Here is an 11,040-nt window from a genome sequence, read left to right on the forward strand (position 1 = left end):
CCCTCCGTTCTACCTTAGATTGAATGCATATCTCTTAGCCTCATGATTCAGATCAGAGTCTTCGTGGTATAAGCTAGAATTATTGGCAGCCATTCCTGAGATCCAGAACGTCTAAACCTTGTCTGTGGTATTCTGAGTAGGATCTGGGAAGGGCTGGCTGTGACGAGCTTCAAACTCGTGATTGTTGGGCATGTGACAGACGCAAAAGGATCAATGGATCCTATTCCAGCACGATCGAGAACCGACAGATGATTAGCCGTGCGGTGACAGCGCATTTGGAACGTTTTCACTGAGAGGACGGGAAGTAGCCATTGACAACGGTGATGCCCAACATAAAGCTTGCCATGGAAGGAGCCTTGCGTGCATGAAGAAAAAGATAGTAGGAAAGCAAAGATTTAGAAGACAAAGCATCTCCAAAGCCTCAACCTGTTCTTCATTACTGCATAACAAGTATTTATTTCATGTTCTTTTACTTTTTACAATTAAATCTGAGAATTATTGATATCCTGACTAAGAGTTACAAGATAACCATAGCTTGCTTCAAGCCGACAATCTCCGTGGGATCGACCCTTACTCACATAAGGTATTACTTGGACGACCCAGTGCACTTGCTAGTTAGTTGTGCGGAGTTGCAAAAGTGTGATTGTAATTTTGTGCACCAATACTCTAGCATACTTTCCAACAAAATAATGAGTACAAGTATTTAAATTTATACTTTTTACTGAAAGTGAGTGCTTCTTGACTAAGACGCTTAGTCCTTTTTCGCTCAAGTGACCAAGATGTATATACCACAAATCAAAAGAGGAATCACTAGCTACATTTACCTCTTCTTTGCACAACTTTGCTTCTAACCAGTAGAAATTAGTGAGACAATTGTCTTCTTTAGCAACAATGAGAGCCTCTTTAGTAATCTTGTATTGTTCACTACCAAAAGAAGTGCAATAACCCTCTTGATCCAATGCCTTCACTGGAATCAGATTAAACCGCATATCTAGCGCATGTCTAACATTCTTCAACTATAACTTGCATCCCATGTTGGTTTCAAGCCACATATCACCCATACTAATGATATCATACACTTTTTTATCTCCTAATTTGATCTTGTCAAAATTTTAGCAGTAAAGGAAGTAAAAAATTCACGCCTCGGAGTGACATGACATGAGGCACCAGAGTCCATAATCCAAGTGAAATCATCACAAACAAGATTAACATAATTTTTATCATATGTGATAAGAACATCTTCATAAATAATAGCAGCAGTTTCTTTATCATTATCTTTACCTTTGTCTTCGGTTTTTTCCTTGATTGCTCTCTTTTGAAGAACCTACAATTTCTCTTGATATATCCCGACTTACACAACGGTGATAAATGAACTCCTTTCTTGGCGTGTATTTTCTTTTTGACTTGTTTTGACTCTTTGACCTGTCAGAACTATGAGATTTTCTAATTTGCCTTCTCTCCTGTGACTCTGAAACAAGTACTTCTGACTGGGAGGAGGCATTAATCAAACCCTGTTCTTTTTTTCTGGCTTCTTCGTTCAACATGCTCTCTTTAACCATTGCTAAAGTCAACTTCTCTTTTGGAGCTGAATTAGTCAGTGTCACAACTAGAACTTCTCAACTATCAGGCAAAGAACTCAACAACAACAAGACTTGTAACTCATTATTTAAAATAATTTCATTATTTGTCAGTTGTTTCACAGTCTAGTGAAAAATACTCAAGTGCTCCAGCATTGATTTACCTTCAATATACTTCATATTAACAAGCTTCCTAATAAAGAATGCTTTGTTTTGCACATTCTTCCTCTCGTATAACTCCTTCAATTTTGTTCATATCTTCTCAGCATTAGTTTCGGTGTTAGCATGTGGATACACGCTAAGATCGAGCTATTGTTTAATCAAAGCAACTGCCTTCCAATTCAACTTCTTCCATTCAACATCGCATTTAGTACATTTGGATTTATCCCCCCCTCTACAAGATCATACAAGTCCTTGCTATATAACATATTTTCCATGAGAATTTTTCAAATCGAATAATTTTTGGAATTCAACTTGACCATATTTGGCTCTTAAATATTTTCTTCCATTTAATCAGCATGGAAATAAACAACCAAAGTTCTGGATACCATTTTGTTAGAAACATTGAGGTTCAATAAGAATCTGTCTAACAGCGAAAGCACTAAAAATAATTTTTTTCATAACCTGTGTAGTTAAATAGGAAACTCCAAAAAGATTCCAAGTAGCAAATATAATGGCAGAAATTAAATAATCAAACACCAAAATTTTTATCGTAGGAAAACTCTCAAAAGAGGGACAAAAAATTTACGGGACCTAGTCCAATAAAATCTTTCACTGTCAAAATAATGGGTATACAATCAGTCTTCCTAGTAGCAATAGAACATTTCAATAGTCAACAAAATACATCATCAAAATTGATGAAATCAACCTAAACTAAGCCTCCACAAAAGTGGGTATCTCAAATCAAACAAAAAAAAAGGTAATACAAGTAACAAGTCATATCCTAAGGTTTATCTATACACTAAAACAACATACTAAATTTTATAAAAAATGGAACAAGTTTACCAGTTCAATCAGAATATATTAAAACTGCCATTTTTTCCTTTTTTTTTTCTTTTCTTTCATCGATCTCTTCTCCCCAACTCTCCCTGTTTTCTTTTTCCTTTTTCAAATGAAGGACATTCTCTTTCTCTTCTTTTCCATAGATTTCGCCACTTTTTTTTTAGTTTGTGGGTCTCACTTGAGTTGCGGCCCCACCAACACAAAGGTAGCGTTTGTTTGCAGAGACTAGAACTGAGACAGAGAGACAGGGACTCAGTATTATGTTTGTTGAGCTAGAGACTGGTACTTAAATTTCTGTCTCTGTCTTTAAAATTTCAATATTTCAGTACCTCCAAAAAGTAGGGACACTGGAGACAGAAAAATTTAAAGACGGGGACAGAAATTTTAATTATAATTTATACCTAAATTACCCCATCCAAATTTTATAATTTCAAAATTATCCTTATTGTAAATCTAGGGCTTCTTGATCAACCATCGTGAGTCATCTTCTCATTCTTCTTCGGAACAGCCACTGCACTCAAGCATTCTTCTTCAAGAACAGCCACCGCGTCGCCGCTGGCCTCGCCACCGCTAGGTAAGTAATTTGCCGCTTGCGAGTTTATCTTCGTATCCCCCATCTTCTCACCTCCTCTTTTTCTCATTCACAGGAAAATCGAAGAGCGAAGTTGCCGCCTCTCCTCGATTGCTGTCCACCTCAACCATCAACTCCTCCTCCGAACTGCTCTGACCAGGTTAGTTTTATACAAATGTTATTTAATTTACTGATTCCTTTCATCTTTTCTGTCGTGCTCTAATCTTTAATTTGGATTTGTTCGTGACCTAGCATTGGGACTTTTCTCTTCTTGTGATAATCAATTTGATATGTGGATTTAACCATTATTTTTGTAATGCTTAAATCAAATTTGTTTGTATTTGAAAGGTGTATTTGTACTCAGAACCTCTTTGCTTGATTTGTAATTATTTTTGTTAATAGTGTGTAGTAGTAGCATTGAAGTTAAAGAAGTTCTTTGCCTAGTGTGAATTTGTTCGTGACCTAACATAACCCATTTATTTCAGCTTTATAAATAATGAGTTTATGATGTTTACTTCGTTTTAAATGCCACTAATTGGATGATTACTCAATTTATTAGCCTAACAACATCTATTTGTTGATTTCATTATGGGTTATACTATTTTTTCCCATTTTTTCATGTCTGCGACTACTATTGTTCCATGTCTGCACAGAGCTCTCATTAGCCTAACTCAATTGGACCTTATATTGTATGATTGAATATGTAGTACAAACTTGCAAGCAAACTGTTATTAGTTACCTTGGTTTATTCTATTACACTGCACTTGTAAAAATTTTCATGGATAAAGCTGATTCGTTTCTATACCTTATTAAGGTTTCTCATAGTTTGCGAATCATAGTCTGATAAAGCAATTGCTGCTTTTTTATGTAAAAATGGTCTAACTAAATTTATTTATATATATTTTTATAAAACATAAGTTGTACTTGATAGAGTGCTTAATCAGATTTAAAGAAGAGGGGGAATCAGTATAACTGAGTGTGATTCATATCCTAGACATAAGATTTGCAGTGTTTATTTTGAATGTGTAACTCTGGATACAGTCACCTAAAAATAGGAAAACGTTCTTTTACAACAAGCTTGTTTTTAAAGCAAGGGGGAAAATGTATATTTTCTATTTCTTTAAAATCTTTTATGCGAGTGTTTACTACTAGGACGTATGGATAAAATGTTATTTGCTAATCTAGAAGTGTGTATAAGGTTGTAAATTGTAATTCTCCCTCAGTAAGAATATGTACTGGTTAATATATGCTTTACGCATGCAAGTGTGGACCCACTTATACCTGAGAACAGAATTGGCTATGAAGGCAGAGTAAGAAGAAGGATTTTGCATCTAGCAATGCAAGTTTGGTATTTTACTTTTTCACAATTAACATATAAACCAAGATTCCCAGTTCATGGGTAATATTTGCTATATGGCAATTGAAGTTTCTAATCATATAAACAGTAGGAGAATCATACTCTCACAAAATTTGAATATATTCTTAACAATTAAACTTGGTTTTCATTATTTGGAAAAGAGTGTATATTAATCCTCTTTCATATATGTACGAATTTTATGAAGTTATGTTTAATCTATCTCTTTTTATCTTAAAATAGTGGAAACAAATTTATCATTTTAAAGAGTAAGATTATTTTATGACATGATTAGGAATTTAAAATATACAAAAATGCTAGAAAATGAAATGGGATATAGTAATTTGCGCGGGATCAAATGCTTTAAATTTGGGAAAGGAATTAAACGAAGATACTAAAACCCCATTGCAAATAGAGTTAAAGAACCCAAATTGTTTATGTGCTTCATGTTCTTCTCAATTTAAACCCAAATTGTTTATGTACTTCTCATCTCCTCTTTTTTCTCCTTCTTTTTTGCCTTTTGAAAGAGTTTGATGTGCTTAAAGTACGTGACAAAATCACTTCCAGTATATGAAATGAGAGAGGAAAATCAATATTATCATTTTTGTTATGTTTCTATTGTATTTCCTATTTGGAGAAGTAAATAGAGTTACATGTCTTTTGATTCCAGTTTCTTATTCTTGTTTTTGGTTCTAAAAAGATATAGCAGATTTTGCATGAAGAAGTGTCAGATTTATTTGAATGTTTATGCATTTTTATTTCGCGAGTTCTGCTCCGTGGATTTCGTTATAGAAAGAATCTGGGTTTTTCTCTCTTCACTTCGATTTGGTTATTTGTTTTGATGTATATATGCGTATATGTTTTCATGCCTTATTTCTTTAATTTTGTTTGTGATGTGCTTCTTATGAATTGGTTTTGGTCAGATTGGTTATTTAGGTTTTGCATTCTTATACATCTTTTGATTCTGAATTCTGGGTTGCTCTGTTTATCTAATTTATATCTGTTTGATGTGAGAATGTGTAAATTGTTTTGTGAAATCTATGATTGTTGTGGCTATAACCAGCGCACTCACTGTAATTTCTTAAATCGTATTGAAGAGGAATTTGTTAGTTTAGTATGGTAATATTAAATTCTGGGGGATGATTTGGTCTATTTCTTTATCCCGAATGTTTCTAGCTTGAATGATATCTGGTTGCTGAATCTGTATTTGTATGATATGTAAAGTTGAAAACCTAATGGACTTATGTACTCAGATTCTGATTAAGGAGGAAAAAATGCAGCTAATTCTTTTGAATTTTAGCTCCTATGCACTTTACACCACTAAATTTTCAAAATCTGCGATTTTTGACAACTTGAGGTTGTCAAATAGTGCATAAAAAGCCTTTTTATTAATAAACTTCACAAGCCAAAATTCAAAGGGGTTAATTGTATGTTTGTCTTATTAATTAAACTAGGAAGTATTGTGGTTCCTACAATACCAAAATTTAAATGAGACTTCCACTGTGAGAATAATAAGTATCTGCATCTCCTTAGCTTTTTGTGTATTAAAACATTATATTGTAGCTTATGTTTTGAAGTTTGCCTTCTATGGCATACGCCAAAATAATAGTATTCTGATGCAAAAATAATAATGAGATGTACTGATTTAAAATTCAATCTTGCTCCACAATTATCAAGAATCATCACCGCATGATCAGTTTGCAAATCAAAAAAATGCTAGCCATAACTTTCCATGCATGGATTTGCCTTCTAGTGCTGGTGTTGCTTAAGTTCTGTCTTAGAGATTTGCCTTCTAGTGCTGGTGTTGCTTAACTTCAATATATATGATTAGATAAACTTCAATATATATGATTAGATCTAGATAGTGATAACTGTCTTTTGGGATCAGTTTCTTGATCTTGTTTTTTGTCCTAAGATATAGCAGATTTTGCATCAAGTATTGTTAGATTTCTTTAAATGTTTATGTAATTGTTGATGTAATGATTTTGCTAGGAAGAAATGGAGCGCTCCGAAATTATTAAGCGATGCGTGTCTTTTTATGAAGATATGAGATCCAAACATGAAGACTTGATGTTGTTCTTTGTGCTTACTTCTTGAACAAGTCTAGTTGAATAATGTAATAATTCAATCTATTATGAAGCTTTATGCTAGTATTCTTCTGGTATAGAGAACTTTAGACTTGGCTTATTTTGTTAACTTGATAATACATCATTTGTGATTTCCACCATTCAGTTTGAATGTGTTCAAACATGTGTTAGTCTGATATTGAATTTCTATATATATTTAATAGGAATATCATTCTTTTATATCTGTTGTGTGAATAATACAATTTCATAAACTCTAATTACAATAAGATCTGGAGTCAATGGATCGAATTGACTGATGAATGAATTTGCGTGATAACATAGGCAGAATTATTTCACTTTTGCATATTATACCTGATCTAGTAGTTAAAATTTCCTGCAGTCTATGACTTGAATGAGTTTGTTGGTACTTTGTTGTTTTACTATTTATTTGGACACTTGTTCACAGGCAGACTTGTCCTAACTATCTCTCCTACTTTTTGAATGAGTCTACTCGCATACTTTTTATGGAGTTTTTTAAATGAATTTGGAAAGGGTAAAAAAAGAAAAGAGAGAAATGGGTTCAGGTTCAAAGGTAGGGAATAGTAGCTTTGATTACTTGTATTAGGTGTTATTCATCGGTAACTCTGGTGTTGGCAAGAGCAGCCTCCTTCTCTTCTTGGTTTCACATTAAGCAATAGAACATGCTCTATAATATATACAAGCCTCAGCCATTCATGTTTTTCTTTTTTTAAAATATTAACTTCATACAAAATTTGTTAAATGCGGTTTATTTTTTCACAGGCACATCCAACCAAGTTCTACAGTCCTGGCAAGCCATTTTCTCTGTTTCACCGGCTGGAGGGTACATTTGGCAGGGATAGAGCTACAGGAGCAGCAGCAGTTAGTGGTTTTGATGCGGAGGAACAGGTTAACGAAGAGACAGAAGACACTGCAGTTGGATTTGATGAGTCTGATATGTCTCCACATCCAGACAACGGTGGAGGGCCAGCAATGCAAGGACAAGCATCACAATCTGAAGCAGGTGCGAGTGCAGGAAGCACAAGGCGATATGGGAGAAAGAGAAAACAACTTGACGTACTGGAGAGGATGGCCGACCATATTCAGCAATCTTCAGCTGACCAAAGGAAGAATGAACAACTGATAGCTGATGCCATTGTTGGTGTGAACGAGAAGTGGAAGGTTGGCAACAAGCTCACACAGCTTGGGTTCGGTGATGACGAGGTGGTGAGGGCGATTTTGAAGTTTGCTGAAAGTCCTAACGTGTATGCACACTTCTGGGGCTTGTCAGATTCACAGATGATTGGCCTTGTCCGCTCCATTATATGAAGTTGACTGTTGGTTAAGGGTATTAGGTTTGGGCTAGGGTATTAAGTTTTTCACTGTAGGGTTTTAGGATTTTGGGAGTAGGTTATGTTTAAGATGATATAACGTACAAACTTATATTTGGTATGCATTTTGGATAGATATTTTGGAAACGCCTTTATTTTGCTATGTTCAGAATAGGTGTAGGTTCTTTGTACAGTTTTATTGGTATTGTGGTATGGCCTTTATTTTGGTGGTTTGAGCAGGAATTTGTTACTAAGTACAATATTTATGGTCATGATCTTGTTAATGAATAGTTTTTGGTCATCAACTGTCCCATTCTTATAATTTGTGGTTCTCAGTAATGTAGTTCTTCTTCTAGTCTTTGCTTTTGTTAATTACAGGATCACAACACCAAGAACAAGCCTTTTCATTTCTTTAAGGAAGAAAAAAACTTATTTTTCATTAACTCTTTAAATATTGGTTTAAGATGAGAATGTCATCATCTCTGTTATTCAAGAAGAAGTAGTGGTAACTCAATCTCTGTTTAAAAGAATCACAGAAAGAGAATGATAAACAAAGTGACACAAGTAAAAATAAGGATCAATCTTACACTGACAACTTAGCACCATGCTAATAAACTTTACTTAGGATGTTGCCTCACAGTGAAAATGTTAAAAAATTCATCTTTCATTGATTTGATTTACATCTGAAAAAGGCCAAAAAAAAAAGGCATGACTATCATCAACCTCCAGCAAGATTTTGCTATCCGGGGTGACACCTTTAAGTACTCAGAATTAGTAAAAAGGAAAATTTACAATTGTATAACAAAAAGCTAATGCCTTAATTCTTAGACATCAGTATCGCAAAATTGTCCATCCATTCTGTTCTGAACAGCTTTCACGGCGGCTACTCTAGACGCCTTGGCAGCCCTGTTAGCAGCTATCACTGCTTTGTTCACCTCATTGTCGACGCGCCTAAGGTTAATCGCGCTATCGGCCGTTTTCCTTGCAGCCTGCAATTAGACAAACACATAGATAAGGAAAAAAACAACCAGCTTATTTGGAGGAAACAACAGGACGATTGAATGAATTGAATACCTGAAGTGCTCGAAGGACGGCATGAGAGTGTGGTGGCAGAGGGTGCTTGAGGTTGCCAGCATTCCATTCACCGCATCTCCGGTCGGCCTTTCGAAAGGTGTAAGTTCCAATACCTTGCCTGCGTCCCTCATGCCATGCTCCTTCATAGCAGTGTCCATTGGCAAAGTAGTATACACCAAATTCATGGATTTTGTCTCCAAAATACTCCCCTGCATACCTATCCCCATTTCCACACCAAAACACAATATAGAAATTGACAAAATTCTATACAATTAAGAAAAAAGCAGAGCAGTGAGAACAAGAAAGTTACCTAAAATGGTAACAACCGAGTCTATGCTTGACGCCAAAAATAATATAATGCCAAAAATAATGTTTGCCATCATACAACATTAACATAATAACTAATAAGTTAACAGCAATAATTTTTAGTGCAAACATTGATTTAGTGAAATTAACGGCACTGAAGTCTACTTGTGAAAATTATTTGGTCTTTTTACCTGTTTAATTTGGTTTTTTTTCTAGCTAAAATAAAATGCTAGTGCCTCTGGATTTTTCAATAAATTTTCACACTCCTAGCATGTTAGGCAGTAATAATAATACATTCCCAAATCAATATAGCACACCAGGTCATATATTATAATTTCAACTAACTAAATCATATTGATTATTGTAGGTCATATAAACTAATTTTGGATTTAATAAGTCTTCGAAAGTTAACCAGATTCGTTATTCTATAAAATGTTGAATACTAAGTTAGGATCAATTCAATTAAGTGAGTTAGTCACTTGTCTTATCAACCTTTGTGTAGCTAGCGATTGGTTACTTATCAATTGGGAATAATGTAAAGTAACCATAAGTTTGAAATTGATGAAAAGTTAAGCAAGAAAGTGATTCAATTATAATTTTATGAGGCTAAATAAAATTCAAAGTCAAGAACTGAGGCAGCTAATTATTTCAACCATTTCAACTAAAGATATAATAATACAATGCCATAAAGGAAAAGAAAAGAAAAAGAGAATTCAAAGGGGAATGGGGAATAGGCAGTAGTATTTAATTTTCACACAACATCAACACTTGAACCAAATCAACTTGAGCAGTTTTCTACCAACTCCAATTCCCCAATTTTATTGTATTAAGGACCACAAAAGGTCACAGGTTCATGTGAAGATGCAAACAAATTAGCGGACAAAGAAAAATTAGGAAAATAAACATTTCATTTTTCTAAAATAATTTCAAAATTAAAAGCAATTCTGAACTTGGGAAAACAAAAAAATAGATTCAAAACTGCAAATACGGCAGGTTCGAATAAGTAACTACATACATAACTCTATCTCTATACCTTCTTCATTTAGTTAGGTGGCATTATCAGGAATTGAATTTAAGAAAAATGTGTTGTAGAATGCATGCTCAGAATCAAGACTCAATATAACAAATTAGATTAAGTCAATAGATGTCAAAGTAGATATGAATATTGTGCTTCACGAACTTACCGGGTCCGTTGAGAGACAAGAGACACAGGTCCGACACCGTGGCGATAGTGGCGGTGCAGACCCGAAAGCACCCAATCCGCAGCAATGAGAGGACCGTCAGAGGCTTCAAGACGCGATTGTGATGCGCTGGAGATAGGCGCGCCGTCGTTGCTCGGTCGTATCCAGCGTTTCTAGCGGCGACGTGAAAGACCGGAAGATTTGGGGAGAGGAGACAAGAAGAAGTCTGGACTGGGTTCTAGCTACCGTGGGTACAGGAAGAACTAAAATCTGGATTTGGGATTAGGGTTTCATATAAAATTTAAGGGTATAATTGTAAATTTAACAATTTTAGTATTTAGTTTTAATCAATGTTCTGAGAACCGGACCGGACCGGCCGGTTCAACCGGGTTAACCGGAAATCGGTCACCTAGCCGATCCGGTCCACATGGAAAACCGCCCTGCAAAAAACCGGTGAAAAAACCGGCCGAACCGGTGGTTAACCGACGAACCGGGTGAACCGGCCCGGTTTTTGTCAACGCCGGTTCTCTCCCAGCCCCCTGAAAACGGCGTCGTATTAA

At 35.1% G+C, this 11,040-nt stretch overlaps 1 long non-coding RNA gene across 1 annotated transcript; it reads left to right on the plus strand.

Moving 5' to 3' along the window:
* LOC107642155 lies at positions 3,030–3,549 on the plus strand. Its single transcript, XR_001620628.2, has 2 exons — positions 3,030–3,153; positions 3,227–3,549. It is a non-coding gene; the product is annotated as an uncharacterized LOC107642155 (long non-coding RNA).

Source organism: Arachis ipaensis, chromosome B05 (assembly GCF_000816755.2).
Source record: "Arachis ipaensis cultivar K30076 chromosome B05, Araip1.1, whole genome shotgun sequence".
NCBI lineage: Eukaryota > Viridiplantae > Streptophyta > Magnoliopsida > Fabales > Fabaceae > Arachis > Arachis ipaensis.